We start from the raw sequence: 14,859 nt of genomic DNA, 5'->3' as shown, positions 1-14,859 counted from the left end.
AAATGTGAAACGGAAATAACTGAATACCCGATCGACAGCTTAAAAGCCATAACGCCCTAACCTAATTACAAAAAACAGATTTTCATGGCAAATAGGTCATCGTTTAGACATTAGTTTCTGGCGGAAATAACTTTTTTAGAGGCTCGTTACGTTGGCCACTGACTGAGAGCATGGCTAGAATGAGATTTTATTTTTTTTTAATTTCTTTAATTATAAAATGTGAGAATAAGCGTATTACCTACCTATTATCAGTTTTGGATTTCTGAAATTACTTCGCGTGTGAAGACTCAAGTTCTTTTCATTAATTTTCTTCAATTCTTAATTTTCAATTACTCTTACAATTTTTCTTAATTTTTAATATTATTTCCATTTGTAAATACTCACTACAAACTACAAACTTTAAAATATCTTTTTCCACTTAAATTTTAATTTTTCAACAACTTTCATTTATGTTTTTCTTTTTCCTTCTCTTTTTTATACTTTCATAATTAACCTTACATATAATTGCTTTATAATATGGAAACTTCACTAGTCCATAAGAATTAAGTCTAATTGTGAAAAATATTAAACTTTTTAACTGTAATGTATGTTTCCTAAATAAAAGAAAATAAATATAATAAAATAAAAATATGCTGCAGACTAGTGTATGTGCGAATCGCAGTAGTATTATTGAAATATATTTAGTTTTGAAGTAGAAATCCAAGCATCTTACTGGGTTTATCTATAACGTAATATGGGACTTAAACGTGAAATTCCGTTCAAAAATATTTTTGGTAAATGCGTGGTAAAACTGCATTATTCGTGTTGTAAGAAAAAAGATATGTTTCTTTGGAGCGAGCATATGAGATAACGCAGAATTTTGGCAAAATAAAAGTCAATTTTTTAGTTACAAACTAATGCCATAAATTACTCAAATCATTTTTGAGGCAAGATGAGTCTTCAGCCTTTTGAATAGGTTTGAAAATCTTGACATCGTCAGCAAATAGAAGGTAGTCTGAGTTTTTGATCGAGTCAACAATATCATTTATAAAAAGAAAGAAAAGAAGAAGGCCCTGGTTTTATCCTTGGAGAATCCCAGAATTTGTGTTGTATTCATAAGATATGTGTTTCCTGTAGGTGACATACTGTCGACGATATTATAAATAATTTGGAGTGAAACCAAATTTGTTTAATTTGCCAAGTAATATATCGTGATCTACCTTATCAAAAGCCTTTTTAAAGTCGGTTTATCCAACATCCAGACGTGAAAAGTCGTGAAATTTCCAACGAATTGTGTATCATACGTGTACAATAAAATAATTTTTCAAGAAATATTCTATTTTCATTAGGTCTTCCCTTGTCTGAAATGAAATATCAATCCGTGATGAACAATTTAAATCTTCCATTTCTATCGAGGAGGAGAACGATAAAGGCCCTGTTATTTCTTTTCAAATACATTTTCGTATTCCACATAGATAAACTTAACAATTTTTTTTTGTTTCACATTAATCATTACTATAATAATTGTTCATTAACTTTACCAGTTACCTGCATGCAGCGGGCTGCAAATCAATAAAGTACCAGTGATGGTTTATGTTATTTATTGACCATTCTTGGTGGAATTCCATTATGATTAGATGCCCGTTGAACGGTCAAAGCACAAATTGGGAGTGTACAGAGTGTTTTAATTTGACACTTGAATGAAAATGTAATTAATTATTTAATACATTAATGATTATCTATTTTATACATCACTGTTGACGTGTTATAAAAAGGATAAGACTGACACGTTGTTTGCGTGTTGTTAATAATGATCAAATAGTAAATTAAATAATAATTTGATTTTTTATCATGCGTCTTTTTTGTTTTTGGACACATTTGTATGTATAGAATTTCTGTATGTCATAATTAGGGCTTCCAGTTTCGATAAAAATGTGAGTTTTGACAAAGATCAGACTCGGAAACCAAGTCTCAAAATTTCAAAACTTCGAGACTATTCGATACTTACGATAATTCGTATAAAAAAATAGTGCATTTAATAAATCAATCACATCACAGCATACTTTTTGTGAAACTTTTTATGAAAATGATTTCAAAACATCTTTTCTTTTTTGACCCACATCTTTCCACTACTGGATAAAGGCCTCTTCCACACACTTACATCCTTCTTTGTTATTTGGTTTACAACTATAAATCATCGTCCTATCTCTTTAAAGGTCTTCCGACGTGCCTCGTAACATGCACTGCCTATTGACACGACGTCCAAAATTTTATACCGTCCCAATGGTCTGTCCCAAGGATTCTGGGGGAGAAAAAAAACCGGAAAGGAAAACAACTAACATTTACTTGGCGACATACAAACCGACTTCCCCTGCATCACCAAACATAGATCACAATAGCTTAGCTCAAATAATGTAACAGAAAAATCATCTTAAATCAACAACTAGCTAAAGGTGAAGACGGCTAGCAACCAGCAACCAGCAGCCATCATGCTCCAGACAGAGCTAAGATAAAATTTGTGAAGCTTTAGCATACATTCAAGCAGTGCCGCACTGGTCCAGCCTCAGTCTTAAAAATTTGCAGTTTTGGCCTGACAATTGTGTTTTTTGCTTTCTGTTCTTAGCGTCACCTGCGCTAGCACTGAGAATGTAAAATAATACCCTCATTTTCCTTATTGTATTATTTCATATGATATTTTCATCGCTGCATTTTTTGTATGTAAATAACGTGCCAGCAACGCGTTCTCTACGCCGCGCCATATGTATATCATATAATTTTTATTTTCTTACTAAATATATATAGGAATACGTATTTGAATGTACCAAATGCTATATTTTAATCCTAACTTTATATATTTTAACTATGTACCATGTTTGTAAAAGCCCTTTGGGCGTTTATGTAAAAGACCTATAGCACCTATATATATTTATAACAATTTTAATTTAAATAAAAATCTTGTTGTTATTGATAATTTCATGTTTTCTCGGTCTCCTCCAAAAGCTTCAAATGTAAATATCTTGTTTCATTTTCAGCTTTTATTTATTTATAGCCTCTTTTTTGTGAATTTAAAACTAATATATTTTATTTTATTCAGGAAACATGCAGTACAATTACGTTGTTTTAGACTATACAAAATTACACTTATTTCTAATGAACCAGCGAAGTTTCCATATTATATTGCATGCTAAGGTTATCAATCAATTACTTTAAGTACAATAATATTATAAGAGAAAAAAACAAAACTGAAAGTAGTTTAAAGATTGAATTAAAATTAAAATCGATAAAAACATTAAATTAAAAGCGTGATCTATGTTAACGAAAAGGCGGACTGTAAATGAGAAACAAATTTCATTTAGTTTTATGATAGGGAAATATTTGAAGAAAGGATAGGAACATGGAATGGATACCTACCTTTAATGTGATGTGAATCTTCTTCAATTTCGGGCACTGGATGATAAAATCCACTACAAAATGAAAAAAAGTTTTCAACGACGCGCGATGAATCCAAGCACTTTTTATGCAATTTTATGTGAAGTGAAGAATGATATTTTGTTTTTGTTCTAAATCCGAATCTTCTAATTTTGAATGTCTTCTATCTTGATGTTAGGTAGGTACCATGAGGATGGGTAAAGGGGAGGATGGGAATGAAAGGTAATCGGCCAGGAATAGTATCGATAAATGCTGTTGTTTACTTAACGCAATATTTAATGTATCCCGAAAGCAACGGGTAAAAGGGTTTTATTAAAAGTAGGTAAACAGTGTTTATATAATTTAATACAATATTAAAAATGAAAAAACTGACTAAAATAATTAAAAAGTAAGAATATAAAACTAATAAGAATCAAAAACAAGCTTAAGGTTTTCAGAAGGCCATGTAGAAAAATTGACAAACTGTGGGGTAGGAGGATTGCAGAATAGTATTGTTGCATATTGGGGATTAGTTGAACGATAGCTTGCATACCACATACCGCAGACTGTTTCTGAGGACGTACAAGTCTCCTTGACGGTGCCCACATACAAATTAGGTAACGCCAAGTACAAATTCCTTGTTGCTGAGCGAGGAAATACTGCTTGAAAAAACTCTATATAAGCCTTCTCATCTACGTACAGAATGAAGATGATCCAAAAAAAATTGAAAACAGGAATGAAGTGATGAATTTACGGAAATAGTTACAAAAAGTCTATTTTTTCTTAGTGGAAAATCAGTCTGTATATTTCCGACAGGACCTATAAAGGGCCACGGATAGTAACAAGAAGCTTCGTTCCGTATAAAATAAACTCTTAGATCAATAGATCAAAATATAAATATTGTTATTATCGAGCTGAGGCCATTTTTAGATAAAAAAGTATATTTCACGAATTTATACTTTTACGAATTATCAATTAGTCATATTTATCATTAACAAATTAAATATATCATTTTGTTCATTATAATTAATACCCAATTAAAAACAAAACTTTGGGTGCAAATGTTTTAAACACAACAAACGTTTCTAATAAATGTTTAGTTTAAAAAATAACACACTCAACTCGCACGAAAATTTCACACGTTAACGTAAAAGTGATTTAATGTTTACATTTTTTTTCTAATTTAATTAGTTATTTCAGAGAAGTTGAGTATTAACGTGTTTATACATACCAATCACCTGTTTCTTCTCAAGTTTGTAGCGATAACTCCAGGCCACTAATCAAAGCCAGGCACATGAAACTTTAGAATTGTAAACAATTTCACAATATTGGGAAAATAATTTACCCAATGCTCACATCAAATCATAACATCAACTCACTTAGCACAAAAATATAAACAAAATGTTCTAAACACTTAAAATTTGAGTCTTCAGTCCGTATTTAAAGAAAAAACTGATGCATTTAAACCTTCCAATTTCGTGGCTCAATGGTTATGTATAGCTGGTATGCATATTTGATTAGTTCGGCGCTGAACTGAAGGGTTTTTCAATGAAAATTCGCGACGCAACCGCTCTCGATCGACGGTCGTTCGGGACTGAAGAAAAGTCTGGAAGTTCTAATGGGGCTATATTGACATCTGCCGGAGGAAATGCTAACTAATTTTCTTTCAAGATTCAGCGCGCGCAGTTTGCACAGAATTTTCGTAGCCTTTCAGAAAATAAAATAAAATAAATAAACGTTTAATTTATGGCACAAGTATCAATTATTTAAAAAATAATACATATCTCTGAATCAAATTCAATTATAAACACCTCTCTCCCGCTTCCACTCCCACCAAGTCTACTATTTACTTTTGTGTCTTTCTACTTTCTTTTATAATCATTTTCTATGCATAAATATGTCCCTTAAAATGCCCACTGGGCGAATATATAAATAAATAGATATTAAAATAGTAAATATGTTATTCATTTCTTATTTATGAAATGAACAAATAACTTTCAGAGACATTATTAATGTTGTAATATAATCAGCGTTCAAATGTATATATATACATGTAATCATGCATGTATGCGTGTAAAAAAGCACTTATATCTAAAAATATATATCATCATTCAGTTTCCCCATTTGATAGTGCATAGGGCACTGCATGAGTACACCAATCGCAGCGTATCTTGACCATTTTTTGTAACATGAAGGTAAGATGATCAGTCTAATGCTTCAGGTACCAGTCCAGGGACTAAGAAATTTTCTAGTGAGAAAACACCATTTTATATAAGTATTTCATATCAACAATGTCGGGAATCGAACCCGAGACCTCTCGCATGGTTGGCAAACGCGCTGACCATTACACCACGAGGCCGACTATATATATATATATATGCATTTTTTTTCTCATTACTTTTTTTTTCATTTACTGTAATTATTTATTTTTTTATTTAAAAAAAAAGATTCAGGAAATATTTAAATTCTTACGATTTACCCAAGTATTTCATTTTATGGGCCATTTTCAACGAGTTGTAAATAACTGACTATCAGAAAATGGGAATCAAGTTGTGGTAGAGTGGAATTCGAACCACGGACCTTTGATCCGTGAGTCCGAGACATTAACCACGGAACCACAACCTGATTCAAATTTTACATACATAATGTTTAATTTAGACCAAAGCGTTTGACTTGACAATTTAACATTGATTGATAAGGTGGTTGAAATGTTTCCTCATTAAGATTTTTTTTAAATATTTTATAAAATATACAATATTTGATAATCATTATTCAATAAGTCCACTTATATTCACTACACATTGTCACATACATACTTATACTTACCCTCAATATACACACACCCTCACACACCCTGTATACTCACCCTCACTTACATGTACAATAATAACACTGATACACCAAAGCAAGTACTTAGCATAAAAAATATTATTTTACTACAAAAATTATACTAATAAAAAATATTATTTTACTACAAAAATTATACTCATAAAAATCAATAATTAATAAACATTTGAAAAACACTTAAATCATTGTATAAATCCAATAATGTGTTTTGTTTTTCATGAGAAATAGAAAAATATATCTATTCTAAATTATTAAAATAAAGGAATATTCTCAGAGTCAAAACCAAAAAAAAAACCCTAGACGAGTGTTTGCGACCGGACGGCTACTCTCAGAAAATAATCCTGAAAAATAAAATCAAGTGGAGGTAAGCCTGCCTCGTGGCATAGTGGTTGGCGCGTGCGCATGCCATGCTTGAAAGATATGGTAGCATGTGAACCACAAAAAATAATTAATTTTATATTCTTCACGTTCAATGTTTCAATACCGAATTTACATTTTTTTCTTGTTGAGTGAGTAAATAATATTTCTGTGTAAATGCCAATTTTAGTTCGTTCCTATTATTGATTAGTTATTTTTTATTTTCCACATATCGCGCTAATATTATGTATAATATTTTTTTGCACCACAACAAGCCAGAAAAGTGAATTACAGCACAAAAACTCAGGCGTGAGAAATCACGTTGAATTTTTGGGTTCTCACCTCGAATTGAACCCGAAACCTTCAGTGCGCGCGTCAAACGTTTTAGCACACTACGGAGGCTGCTATAATATTTGAATGTTAAAACGTAAATTTTATAGTATTTTTTATTTTATATTTAGCTTTTATGTAAGTCAGAAAAAAACGGCATTTCGCTAATGTAAGCAGAAAAAAAACCAAAGCTCGGAACACCAAACTTCTGAGTTTTGAGATTAAGTGCTTGGGGAGAATATTAAGCATGGTGTTCCTCAAGGATCCCACTTAGAACCTTTATTATTTTTGATTTACACAAATGACATTGGCAAATTTATTAAACATTCTCATTTCCCCATGTTTGCTGACGATACTAAATTATTTTTAAAAGTAAAGTTAGAAAATAATTGTTGGGAATTACAAAACGACCTAAATAAACTAGCGGATTACTGTTACCATAACCAGCTATTCTTACACACTGATAAATGTTTCGTTATTTCGTTCACTAGAAACATAAATAAAATTATTTTCAACTATGAAATTAACGGTAATTGTCTAATTAGTAATTGTCCGGAAAAAAAAGCTGAGAGATTTAGGTGTGATTATGAATGAAAAACTCTTATTTGATTCCCATATTCAGGCGTCTATAAATAAGGCTTACAGAAATCTGGGCTTTATTATACGCACCACTCAACCATTCAAAACAACCGCATCCCTAAAAATCTTATATAATGCATACGTTTGTAGCCATCTTGAGTTTGCATCTGTTGTTTGGAATCCTCGATATACAATTTATATATCATGTCTTATATAATATATTATTTTTCTCTTTACTGTGTAACATGTTCTCTCATTATATTTGTGAAAAACTTTAACTGGATGTATGGACTATTTTTTATATTTTGTATTCTTATATTACAACTGTTATTTTTCCTTAATAAATAAAAATAAAATAAAAAGTAAAATAAAATAAGGTGGTTTGATTTTACAACCAACAATGAAGTCTGAGAACGGACGCAGCAGCCTCCTATAACGAGCGGCTTGAGGATGCGGCGGTGGACCTGGCGTGGATACGTGCTACGCATGCCTCCGGAGAACCTATGCCGAAGTTGCCTGTTATTTAAACCTGCGGGCTCTCGCCATCCTAAAAGGCCACCAATGGTGATCTTTCGACTTTATTCGGCGGATCTAAGGGGCACCTGATTGACGTGGGAGGACACGAGAGTGCTGGCTGGCGATAGGGTCTCCTGGAGGCAACTGGTGATGTTCACATGCTTCACTTAGGAGCGGATGTGGAAAAACAGACAAGTCAAAAAAGTAGATATCCCTCATTTTGTCATAAACAAATTTAGAAATGTCCTCTTTCTTAATCTACAAAACTAGATTAATACAAAGTTTTCTTCCATAGATAACAATGCCCCTTTTTTTAAACGTTTAACTGTTATAATTAATACTTTGAATGCGTTTTACTAGTACATTTTAAGTTGTGTGGTCAGTCAGACTTTTAAAATCATAAAAACTGATAAAATGCATAACTAAATATGTTTTGTATTATAAAAAACTAAAATATGCATCATCTATTATTTGTCGAAAAAAAAAACATTCCAACTGTTGTGTTGATTTTATCATTCACTCTTTGTTTGTTTATTTATTTATGGTTTTACAATTTTTTGTATTTTTTTTACGCAATAATGTTAATGTGAATGTTACACAGTGTGTAAAGTGGCCACTTAAACCAGCCATTGACAGGTCATAAGCCCTATAGATGCCTAGACTTCTATATTACCTTCTCTTAAATGTTCTTCATCTCTGTTGTAATATGTTAATATAAACAGCTCCCCAGGGAGTTGAATCCAGTCCTTGTCTACAAAAATTTGGACAAACTCAAAATATTGTTGATAAATTACCTGGTCCATGAAGAAGTATACAAAATGAAAAAACAACATTTTCAGGCGTTGCCTAGTATGTAGGTGAAATAATTCAATTAGATGAATCTCACCCGCATAAATAAAAGTTTCAGCTCTTTAACTTCACAAACATCAACTGATGAAAGAATTCAAGGAATATAGATGTTCCAATAGGGCAGAATGGTGAATGTTACACAGTGTGTAAAGTGGCCACTTAAACCAGCCATTGACAGGTCATAAGCCCTGTAGATGCCTAGACTTATATATTACCTTCTCTTAAATGTTCTTCATAGCTGTTGTAATATGTAAATATAATAATTAATTATTTGTTTTTCTGTAAATAAAGTTACAGTAAAACATTATTATGGTCAGTCAAACATAATGGTAAGCTGCGCATAATCGCTTCTATACACGGTTCGCCCCTGCCGCATATAATGTATGTGTTTGTGTATATTTTATATATGCGAGCATGGATGGCTCTGAGTGTACATTCTGTGCTTTTAATTTATTACCAATAATAACCTCAATCGAAAACAAAAGTACACGACTATTCTTATCTCACTTAAGTATTTATTTATTTATTTACTGTCACATTTAGTATTTATATCTTTTGAATAATTTATGAAAACTGAATTAATCATTTCATGTTAGAAAATCATTGTTTTTAATACTAATTACGTATGACTTTGCTTTCTAAATAAAATAAAATATTTTTTAAATCTGAGTTTTGCTTTTCTCTGGCTGGCTGCTTTTTGCATAACTACATAAAATAAACTATCTATTCTTTGGGACGTAAAAAAATAACTGTTTTGTAAATATTTATATTATTTATCGATCAAATTTGGATTTAAAAGAGAAAACATTAATGATGATAGGTTTCATGAGATTTCTGCGAGACGAGAGATATATTTTTTACAAATTTTGTGAAAATAACAGTTTCGTTAAATTAAACCATAAAAATCTCCACTTTTTACGATGGCTGAGAGAAAAAAATAGTTTATTTTGTATAGTGGTGGATTATACGGTTATAAAGTCTTGCGGTAAATCGACGATTTCATAAAAGTTTAAGAGGGTTTTATTCCTTTATCAGGCTGTAATACCTTTGAGAAAATTTGTACAATATACCAACATGCTTTAAAAGGGTTGAATCCATTTTTAAAATATTATTCTGGATCAGAACTGTAATATTATAAAAAAAATTCAAAGTATGGGTGTATACGAAACACAATTTTTATTTATATCAATACAAATACATACATTTACGACATATATTTAATGAATGTGAGTCAGTCGATAATATGTTCGTACTTACGATAATATCTGCAAAATAACTTAGTATTTTTTGAGGTTTATTTGATATACTTTTGCTATGGGAGTATGAAGTTTATTTTCCTGCTGTGCCTTATTAGGTCCCCCCGGCAACTGCTTATTGGATGCACTCGCCTTGGTGACTCCTGGGAAAAGATGACCAGGGTTGGTATTCCAAACGCTCTCGCGGCCGTATTTTCTCGTGTATTTACATACAAAATACACGAGAAAAAATATTTTTTCGTGCCGCGAAAGCGGTTAAGAATAGCACCCCAGAGTGGTTTTCCGTGGCCTTTTCTGGTGGATTTTTTTGTCAGGGTTACCTTCCCTGAGCTGGTTGGTTCTGGTTTGGAGGCGTCGAAAACTCGCCTTTTATTCTTTAGTTACCTGCTGTTATCCTACCGCTAATAGCGTGCTCCTATTGCCAAGGGTTCACGACGTGGACGCTAACGAGTTGGACTAGTCAGCAGTATTGCCAGTGGAATGCAACTGGGCATTCGCAGAATTTAATAGAATCCCACATTCCAGCAAGATATGACTCACTGCGACCCTACAAACAGACGCAGGGGTCCGATTACCAGAACCTGTATTATGATAGGAATTTAACATTTTTCTACAAAGCAAAAAAAGTTTTCTTGTCTTTTTTTTATATTTTAAAAACTTTTTGCACTATTAACATTTTAGTTATTTTTTTAATTGAAAAAAAATTACAATCCCAACAAGCCACTTTTTGTGGCTAATGGGAGAGGATTTATATTAATACTAAGTTATATAATATTCCCTAAATATATAAAACAACTAAGTTCAGGAATAAGTATCAGCCGGAAAGATCAGTTTTAAGGAAATTTTTTTTCAAATGCAAGAAAGATAATTTATAAAAAAATATATAAAAAAAATATGTGCACATAAGGTAGTTTAATAACGATTCATATACAAACTTTTGATCGAGTAGCCACTCTCTTATTTTGCTCTTTTACCTCGTGTGTTAAATTTAAGTTCTTTTGGCAATAAATTAAAAATGCTACGTACTAAATCATTCGGAATCGGTAAGTTTTGTGTTTTTTAATAACCGTTATCATATTATTTGTATACCGTGCGCCCGAAGACCGCAGATAAAACTGGACATTTTTATGGGTTTTCGGATGGTTCTAGTTCCCATTATAAACTATTCACCAATAAAACAAAACTATTGAGACACGCCAATGGTAAACATTTATAATGCCATAATCTAGGGTTAAAATACAGGAATACGTTTTTATAAAGACAAGTCAACCCGCGCTTCCTCTCCAGATAAAACATTTTTTAGTTTACTTAAAAATTTTGCTTCATAATGCTTTTACGTAACTAAAGAAACAGGTTTGGTTTTCTTAAATAAAACCATTGACCTATTAGTACATATAGACGCATCCTGAGCCCTCTAAAATTATGACACTTGACTCATGCCCAAACGCTAAAGTTAGGGTTTCCTAGGACAGCGGTGCCCGTATTTTAACGGCCGTAGTGAACGGTGATGCAGTGGACAGCCGTCGTAACGGGGACTAGAGTGTGGTTTCCTAGGAAAACGGTGTTATCAACACCATTTAACACCGTTTCCCTAGGAAACCACTCTCTAGTCAACGTTACGACGGCTGTCCACTGCATCACCGTTCACTACGGCCGTTAAAATACGGGCACCGCTGTCCTAGGAAACCCTAGCTTAAGTCATAGCCAACGCGTATTGAGTCGTTTTTTAACCACCAGCCGGATTCGACGTGAGCTTGATATTGAATTTGAAACCCCAAGGCCTTATTCTGTGTGAAAATGTGTAAAACTCTTCGAATAAAAGGCAAAAAAAGGTGTAATTTGTCGTTGATAAGTAGGAACTTAGACACTGGTTTATTATTGAATTCCAAATTAAAAAATAATGATTATATGATAATTTAATTTTAGAAGGTACCTAAGTACTTGTTTATGTTTGAATTAAAAATCTTTGAGGAATTTATTTTCAAATAAAGAATTCTTTTTGCTAATGTCAAACTCTGCTCTTGTCACCAACAGGTGTGCACTGTGAATGTGAACTTTAGGAATGCAATTTTCGAAAATTATGGAATGTCAATTAATATTATTTTAGTATTATCAAAAATCCAGTAAAAAGAAATAAATGAGTTGAAATTGTAAGGAATTCAAGAAAACAATCTAATTGGGATCCATAAAAACGAATGTTGTTTGTAAACATTCAAAACTAACTTTTTGTATGCCTTGTAACGTTTCGTTGTGAGGAGTGAGAAAATTCTCCAACTTCCATAAAATAATAAAAAAAGTTAACACCAGATGTTTCAACAAATTCCGAAAGTTTACAAAAAAAAACTTTTATACTTCTACTACTACTACCATTACGCCATTTCACCGTAGGGGTAGACAGAGAGAATGAACCGCCATACACGTCTATTCCGGCGTATATTTCTAGCTTCTTCCACATTCATACATCTTGTCATACATGCCCTTCGGTTCTGTCTACTTTTGACATGACCAGACTTAAGATTTTGGTTTATTGCTTGTTTTACCATTCTTTCAACGTCCATTCGTTCTACGTGACCAAACCATCTCAGGACCTTTTCTTAATCTCATCAATTATACACTCTCGCCTGATTTCATCATTCGCAACTCTGTCATACATTGATTTCCCACACATTCATCTAATAGATCGCATTTGAACCGCGTTCACTCGGCTTTCATCCTTCCTCTGCCAGTTCCATGTTTCACTTCCATACACAAGTGTTGGGACTTAAACTCCGTTGTGCACTGCCAGTTTATATATATAGCGAGAATGAATGGTAACGTAAGATGAAGATGACCATAAAAGACGTGATGTGATCAGATAAACCAAAATCTTAAGCCTTCTCATGTCATAAGCAGACAGAACCGAAGAGCATGTAGGACAAGGTGTATAAATGTGGAAGAAGCTAAAAGTATATGCCAGGATAGACGTGCATGGAGGTCCACCCTCTTTGCCTGCCCCTATGTGGAAATAGCGCGATAGTAGTAGTAATTAAACTTCTAAGTTTTGGAAACTTTCCTTTATTGTACATCAAGTTTCCAATTATTAAAATTGCCCGCTAAGGCGGAAGCGCTCGACGGTCAGTAAAAACTTTTATACTTTTTGTTATTTTCTATAAAATTTATTAACAATGGAGTTTTATCAAGAAATATCAACAAAAAACTTCAAGTTTACTTCAAGTTTTGTACTTTGAAACATTTCATGAAGATGACATGACAAGTTTCTGCAATAATTATGTATCTACATGCATTGAACTGAATGTGCCACAACATTCCAAAGAAAATAATAAACTTTAACTTTACGACATGCTTTGTACATTATTCTTACATTCGTACTTATTAACAGAATGTAAGAAAACTTACTTAATATTTAAATAAAATTCGGGGTTTTTTTTATTTTAATTATGGAACATAAACATAAACACGAACGTGAACGTGAACTTAAACATGAACATGAAACAAAATTTTATATTTGCAGCACTTATGGTGGTCTTAGCATATCCCGCCATCGCTCGAACAACGGTGAATAGATCCACCCTGCAGTGGCTTGGAGAAGTGCGTTATTTGAGCTTTTCAGGCGTTTGTTTGTTTGTTTGTCTGTCGTATTTTTTTATATGTTTTTTAAAAATTATTTTGCCTTATTAGAGCACTTTCTAACGAATGTGAAGATAAAATAGACTGAATCTCCTTATTATAGAATTATATAAGTCTGGGTATTTACTAATATTTTAACGCTGTCTGCTTAACGTGTGCATAGATTATAATTTTGGGGATTACAATTAAATTATTTAATACTAATATTTTATAACATACATATTGTTTTTTTTTTTTTTTTTTAAAGTTTTATTCATTTTAACAAATAAGTAACATACATAATTGTATTTTTATTCCCGCAAAGCCGAAGCTTGTCTGCGGGTTACATTAATTTTTTTTTTGTAAATTTATAAGTAAGTACATAGTTTAATAATAATTGAAGAATAAAATATATTTATACACTTAAGTTTCACTTGCTGTTTAATAATTTTTTGATTATTTTTTAAAATGAAATTAGGTTTTTTTCTTCACGATTTTCAGCTGGTATTAAATTGTACAGTTTTGGTACTACACTACCCATTGTTCTGTCACCATAGTAGTTTTTCTGTCGTGGTACCATCAGCTGCTGTGCCAATACTTGTCGGGTCATGATCTGGTGGTTTATTTTGGAATTAAAATTGCAATCGAGGAAGTGATCTGTCATTATCTTATATTGACACTGTTTGTTAATTGGCAAAACGTTAACAAAATCAAATAATATTTTATTGTTGTCTTTTGCCTCATTCTTTATTTTTACAGGTACGATAATTTTTAAAATTTGCACCTGTAAGTTCAAGACTCTATCCGTATAAGATTTAAAACTTATACCCGTATGCAGAGACAAAACTTAAGGTGAGGAAAGTACATTCTAATTTCAAATGCAGAGAATAACCTGAAGGTGAAGACAATAGAGTTTACTTTCCTCAACTTAAGGTTTGTCTCTGCATACGGGTATTAGTCCCCATATTCTTAATCCTTATTGAATAATTGGGTCAACTTGCCCCAAGTAAACTAGTCTCAGCACAACTTACAATATAAGATATATTTCAATCAGATCTTGTCGTTTTAAACAAGCTTGGCTCAAATGTACTATTATATCTGACTGTTAGTATAAATAATGATTAAATCCTGA

The 14,859-nt window shown here is 32.1% G+C and overlaps 1 protein-coding gene across 3 annotated transcripts in view; it reads right to left on the bottom strand.

Annotated features, from left to right (window-relative positions):
• The window catches only part of LOC148281767 (fibronectin type III domain-containing protein 4), a 340,574-nt gene extending 335,591 nt beyond the window's left edge, over positions 1-4,983 (bottom strand). For all 3 annotated transcript variants that reach the window (XM_088226139.1, XM_088226140.1, XM_088226141.1), the window contains exon 1: positions 4,619-4,983. The gene's annotated coding sequence lies outside the window, so the exon portion shown is untranslated. The remainder of the gene's footprint in view (positions 1-4,618) is intronic.
• Between the last annotated feature and the right edge of the window lie 9,876 nt (positions 4,984-14,859).

This window comes from Micrasema longulum, unplaced genomic scaffold (assembly GCF_059751315.1).
Source record: "Micrasema longulum isolate JH-2025_06_02 unplaced genomic scaffold, ASM5975131v1 h1tg000411l, whole genome shotgun sequence".
Classification (NCBI taxonomy): domain Eukaryota; kingdom Metazoa; phylum Arthropoda; class Insecta; order Trichoptera; family Brachycentridae; genus Micrasema; species Micrasema longulum.
The sequence above is the reverse complement of the archived record's forward strand: the minus strand, read 5'-3'. Positions and strand labels throughout refer to the sequence as shown.